Source organism: Mastomys coucha, unplaced genomic scaffold, assembly GCF_008632895.1.
Source record: "Mastomys coucha isolate ucsf_1 unplaced genomic scaffold, UCSF_Mcou_1 pScaffold22, whole genome shotgun sequence".
In the NCBI taxonomy this organism is placed as follows: Eukaryota; Metazoa; Chordata; class Mammalia; order Rodentia; family Muridae; genus Mastomys; species Mastomys coucha.
The window spans coordinates 139,450,861-139,457,181 of NW_022196905.1; the positions used below are offsets into that span (position 1 = coordinate 139,450,861).

The window sequence follows — 6,321 nt, forward strand, 5'->3', positions numbered from 1 at the left end:
ACTCAGAAATCCACCTGCCTCTGCCTCCCAAGTGCTGGGATTAAAGGTGTGTGCTACCACCGCCTGGCTGTGGTATTTTTTTATAACCTAATGTTCCTAGGCCCTGGCCACTCATATTTGGCTCTAAATCAAATGATCGTTGTGGTCGTCTGTACAGCTTGTTGAGGTGGAGCAGCCCTTTGCCCCAGCAGCAGTTACCAGAATGTGCCAGAAGCATCTCCCCACCAAGTCAGCAGGCTGAGAGAAAGAGATGGCAGGCTAGCCTCCCACAAAGACTACCAGAGCCTCCTCATGCTTGGCCTAAAATGACTTCATTATATTCACAATGGAGTATTGCTTGAAAGTAGAAAAAGAAAATGTTTGTGGAATAAAAATGGGAAAAGACAAATTAGCTATCACCATGGGACTCTTCTGCCTCCTTTTTTCTGGGACCTTAGCTAGACAGAGATACTTCAAGTGACTAGATATATCGTAGTTATTGTAAGTCATCGCAAATGGTACCTAATGGACATAACAATAACAGACCACTCTGAGGCCTGCTGATGCATTTCACCATATGCTAAAGTCTCAAAAGTTTCCAAGGATGAAAGCTATACAGATAGATGCCTTTTCTTACTAAAGAATAATCAGTGACAGAAACCCAGAACATTCTTGCCTGCTTAGAAGTGAAGCATTAGTTTCCTATAGAGTCTCTGAAAAAAATAAAATAACCCTCGTAGAAGTCAGAAATGATTTAAACAATTAATATATATATGCATATATATATATATACATATATATATTGGTTTTTTTAAGACAGGATTTCTCTGTATAGCCTTGGCTGTCCTGGAACTCACTCTGTAGACCAGGCTGTCCTCAAACTCAGAAATCCGCTTGCCTCTGCCTCCCAAGTGCTGGGATTAAAGGCGTGCACCACCACTGCCTGGCTTAATTATAAAATTGATATTGCATAATAGGCATCTCAAATTGTTGATAGCAACAAATTATCAGCTATAAATTAATAAATTGATTGTTACTTACCAGTCAATAGATGTTTATTAATTGCTGACCAATAATTATTTACTAGTGTTAACTAATGCTTAAATGTTAGCCAATAGTTATTAGTTGTTGTTAAGTGTATTGATTAATTAATTATCAATTGATTATTAAATGTTTGATGGTTATTGATTAATGGATTATGATTGTTGTTGCTGTTATTATCATCATCATCATTTTTATTATTACATCTGGAGAGATGGCTCAGTGGTTAAAAGTACTGCTGCTGTTGCAGAGCAGGTTCAGTTCCCAGTACCCACACAGCTGCTCACAACCAGTGTAACTCTGGTTTCATAGAATCAGATGCCCTCTTCTGGCCTCTGTGGCACTGCATGAATGTGGTGCTTCTAGATACATGGAGGAGGCAAAAACCTCATAGTACATCAAATTATAAAATTTTTAATGTGGTGTATCAAATTTAGGGTGCAGAGAATGTCATGCTGGAAGGAAATAGTAAAGGCTTGTATTAGGAAAGAAGGCGGCTAAGAACCCGAGGTAGTAGGATTCTCTCTGAGGACAGAAAATAAAGACGAAGAAGGAAGTTGGGATTAGCCAAGAATAAAGACAAAAAATACATAAGGGACAAAAGGAAAAATGCCAAAGAAGTCATGAAAGCCAAATACTAATTTTTTTTTTGAGGAAATGAATAAAAGTCAGAACTCTGACCAAACCAGTAAGAAAGTAAAATTATGAATTAAAATAGAGAATTTCATTTAAATATCTCCTAGACATTAAAACAAACAAACAAACAAGCAAACATCTGGGCATGGTGGGTGAAAGCCTGTAATCCCAGCACTCAGGAGGCACAGGCAGGTTTGAGGCTGGTTTGTTCTACATAGAGAGTCCCAGGCCAGTCAGGTCTACACAGTGAGACCCTGTCTCAAGTGTTAAAAAGCAATTTATGACAAGCTTGCACATTCTCACAAAAAGGAAGAAGTCTCAGAATACAACACTCTCTATTAAGGCTGAGACTATTTGTAAACTGCTTTGGTCACCTAGACTCTGGAACTCGCTTTGGGCAATGCCAGATTGACCCTCCAGGCTCAGAGAGGGAAGATCCTGAGGCAGAAGAAAAGAGCAGAGTGCTTGTCTGGAGGGTGTCGCAGACCGGGCAGTGACTTGGTGCACATCTGCACAAGTCGGAATTTCAAAACAGGCTTGAGGCTCACTAAGTCACTCAAGGTGCTCGGTGTGTCTGGGCCACTGCATCCTAACACAGTGCTGGAGAATGGGCGGAGGCTCTCATCAGGCTCTGCCCTGTGTGGGTAGAAGCCTCAAGCCTGGTCCACAGATCTCTCTCACTTCTGTATGCTTACAGAAATGAAGCATGGTGTCTTCTCACTGTCATGGAGATGTTTAACCATGGCTGTTCCTTTTTTTCAATTTTACTTTTTTTAGTACCCTGGATGCTTTTATTATTATGAACAACTGGAATAAGTAGAATCAAATAAAAGGATGCAAAGAAGCATGACCACCCTCGGGGTATATTTATGCTGAAGAAAAGATTGTATGACCATGGAATAAAGTCACAAGCACAAGCTGGGGAACTGAGTTCGATTCCCAGTTCACTTACAAACAAGCTGGGTATGGTGTCACGAACTTGCGAGCCCAGCACTGGGGACACAGACACAGGAGGATACCTAGGACTGACTGTCCAAGCAACTTAGTGTATTTGGTGTCAAAAGACAGGGTGAACAACTCCTAAGGAATCGTACCCTGCCTCCACAGGCATTTGCACACAGGCACACAAACATGTATGTTCACACAGCACACACATCTGCACATGCAGGTATGCATGCACCTGCACACATACACTGGTATCTAGAAAAATGAATGGAGACTGAGGTAGGCCATGACTGCAAGGCTGGCAAATTTCTTAAAAGAGATGAGAGGTGGAGAGATGAGGAAGGCAGAGAGAGCTCCAGCTCTGAGCTAGATCAAGCGTTGTGTGTGGGCTGGGCCTGGTCTACAGAGCCAGTTCCAGGACAGTCAGGGCTACACAGAGGAACCCTATTTCAAAAACTATTAAAAAAACAAAGGCAAAAAACAAAAAAAGGAAAACTCTCCATATCATCATTATGAAGGAAAGGCTGTGGGTGTTTCTTCCCACGTGCATCAAAGTGGAGAGTTAAAGGTTTATTACTCTTTCTAAATTTATGAGTATGTGTGCCTGCAAGGGTTTATGTGCACCCTGAGTGTGCATGTGCCTACAGAGGCAAAAAGTTCATATCAGCTAGACTGGAACTAGATTATACGCAGTTGTCAGCTGCCCAAAGTATGTGTTAAGAATCAAACTCTGAGCGAGGTGGAGTAGGTGCACATGTTTAATTTCAACATTCAGGAGGCAGAAGCTGACCTTTCTCTGAGTTTCAGGATAGTTTGACTTATAGACTGACTTTCAGGATGGCCAGGATGACATAGAGAAACCTATCTAATGAAATGAAACTAAACAAAACAAAATAAAACAAAACAAAACAAAGCCAAAGAGAGATTTATATTCAAGTCCTCTGCACAACCAGTGAGCACCCTTCACTGCTGAGCCAGGTTAGCTGAGTTGAAAAGCTTCAGGTTCAATGAGATGTCCTTTTTCAAAAAGCTCAAAAAGACAACAGGGCTGGCAGTGTGGCTCTATCAGTCCTGAGTGTTCCTGGCCTGCCTGAGGTCCTGGCTTCAGAGACCAACACTACATAAACAAGGGACGATGGCAGAGCACTACAATCCTCCCTCTTGAGAGGTAGAGGCAGGGGGTCAAGGTCATCCTTGGCTGCATTTCCAGCCTGAGACTAGTCTGGCTTTCAGGAGAGCATGTCTCAAAAACAAAAGAGTGGATTCGGTGGAGTTGCCCACGAATAGGAGACTGAATCTACACAATGCCCGAGAGATCCCTCAGTGATTGTTCCCGTGGAGAATCTCCCTGCTATAGTAAGAGGGATGTAGGGAGAAGTCATGTACTGGCATCATGCTGCCGTGTGTAGCCGTGTGAAACTTTCATCTAAGCACTTGGAAGCCTGTGGCATGAGGGCTGTGATCCCAAGCCAGCCTTGGCTACATAGTGAGAACCAGTACCATTGTGTTCCTCAGTGGTTAGCGCTGAGCAAGGACTGACCTTGGCATTGACCCCACTAACATATAACCCAGGCATGTTGTTGTCCACCCATAATCCTTGCAATGAAGAAGTAGGGTCAGCTAGGTCCTCTGCACATATGTTACTGTTGGGTAGCTTGGTTTTCATGTGGTTCTCCTAACAACAGGAACGGGAGCTGTCTCTGACTTTGTTGTCTGCTTCAGGATGTTTTCTTCCTACTGGGCTGCCTGTCCTAACCTCAATAGAAGTGTGCCCACTTTAACTACAACTTGACCTGCCAGGGCTGGTTGATCTCCATGGAAGAGCTCTCCTTTTCTGAAGAGAAAGGGAGGAGGAATGGGTGGGGGAGGGGCTGTAGTGGGGAAGGACTGGGAGTAGAGGAGGGAGGGGAAGTGGGGTAGGGATGTCAAGTAGATAAATAAACTAATTCATAAATCAAAAAGTAGGGTCAGGATCACAAGTTTAGGTCACCCTCGGGGAGAGAGAACTAGACAGGCAGGAGAAATGGAGCAGGTAGACTACTATCTTTTGTTTTAAAAACATGGAGGATGGTGCTGGAGAGATGGCTCAGCATAAGAGCATATACTGCTCCTGCAGAGGGCCTAAGTTAGTTCCTTTCCTATCACCCACATAGGGCGGCTACACACACTCACCCATATACGTAGAAAATCCTTAAAAACCTGGAGAAAGGGCCAAGTGGTGCCCCGCACGCCTTTGATCCCAGCACTACTAAGGCAGAGGCAGGAGGATCTCTGTATGTAAAACACACTCGGTGAGCATCTGTGAGGTGGGGGTTGGGTACTGTACAGGTAGGAGTACTTTCGACTGTGGATACTGCCACACAGGGACTCAGTTGTCTGGTATAATAGGTAACTGGAGCCAAGGCTAATTCAGAGAAGGCTTATTCTGCTTGCTAGTCTCAGATGGACAGAGTTAGTTCCAGAGGATACCCATGCTTCTCTCCAAGACAGATCAGTGGCATTCTGAGTTAGCTCAGCCAGTGACAGGCACAGCTAAGGGAACTACCTCGGACCAGCTCACCATCTTCCTCTCCTCCCTCCAGACCTTTACAGGCCTGTTCTGCATGTAGCCTTGCAGGTGGCTGCCCATCTATGGGGTCTGGGTGGCTGACTTGTCAAGGACAAGAAGCACACAGAGATGTCACCCCACCTCTTCTGTAAGTGTCACAACACCAATAAGGACTTGCCCTGTGTGCATGATGGTGGGCCTGCTGGGGGCTGAGCTGCATCCCCAGCCCTGGATCTCCACTCTTTATGCTGCTTTCAACATAGGTAGCTGCTAAGTTCTTGGCCCTTTCGGCGAGAGTGACCATGGCAGTGGGTGCATGCTCACAGGTACCAACAGGGCCTGGGGTTATGGCTTCCAAGTGTAGTCAAGGGTGTTTTTTTAGCCAAGTGGGATGTACAGAGAGGCTGACTGCTTGGGGAGGAGACTATCAAATTCTTTATTTCTTTTTTATTTATTTATTTATTTATTTATTTATTTATTTATTTATTTATTTTTTCGACACAGGGTTTCTCTGTGTAGCCCTGGCTATCCTGGAACGCACTCTGTAGACCAGGCTGGCCTCAAACTCAGAAATCAGCTTACCTCTACCTCCCAAGTGATAGGATTAAAGGCGTGCGCCACCACCGCCTGGCTTAAATTCTTAATTTCTAAATGGTCCCTGATTACATCTTCCTGTGACTATTTTCTTCTGCATAGATCATGACCAATCAGTCTATGTTAATCAGGTAAGTATCTCTTTGGTTTCTCAATCTACATACATATAATTAGGCCTGTGCTTCACACATGTAATTAAGCTTTCTTAGAATTAATTGGGAGACTTTGAACAGAACTCTGCAGGCAGTGAGCAGGATTAACACACAGAGGCAGCATTTTCAAAGCATGAACAACAAATCAAAATTGAGGGGTGTTAGCACAGAGGCTTAGGGGCTCACTGAGACTGAACCATCAGTCAGAGAGCATGCATAGGACGGATATAGGCCGCCTATACATATTGTCACAGTTGTGTAGCTTGGCCTTCATGCGGGATGCCTAATAGCAGGAACAGGGCTGGCTCTGACTCTGTTGCCTGCCTAGGACCCGTTTCCCCTCACTGGGTGGCCTTGGTGAGAAGGAGATGTGCCCAGTCCTCCAGCATCTTGGTATGCCAAGGTGGGTTTCTATCCGTGGGAGGC

At 44.4% G+C, this 6,321-nt stretch overlaps 1 protein-coding gene across 5 annotated transcripts in view; it reads right to left on the reverse strand.

Annotated features, from left to right (window-relative positions):
• The window catches only part of Kpna7 (karyopherin subunit alpha 7), a 115,396-nt gene extending 110,100 nt beyond the window's left edge, over window positions 1-5,296 (reverse strand). For all 5 annotated transcript variants that reach the window (XM_031338703.1, XM_031338701.1, XM_031338700.1 and 2 more), the window contains exon 1: window positions 5,291-5,296. The gene's annotated coding sequence lies outside the window, so the exon portion shown is untranslated. The remainder of the gene's footprint in view (window positions 1-5,290) is intronic.
• Window positions 5,297-6,321: the final 1,025 nt, after the last annotated feature.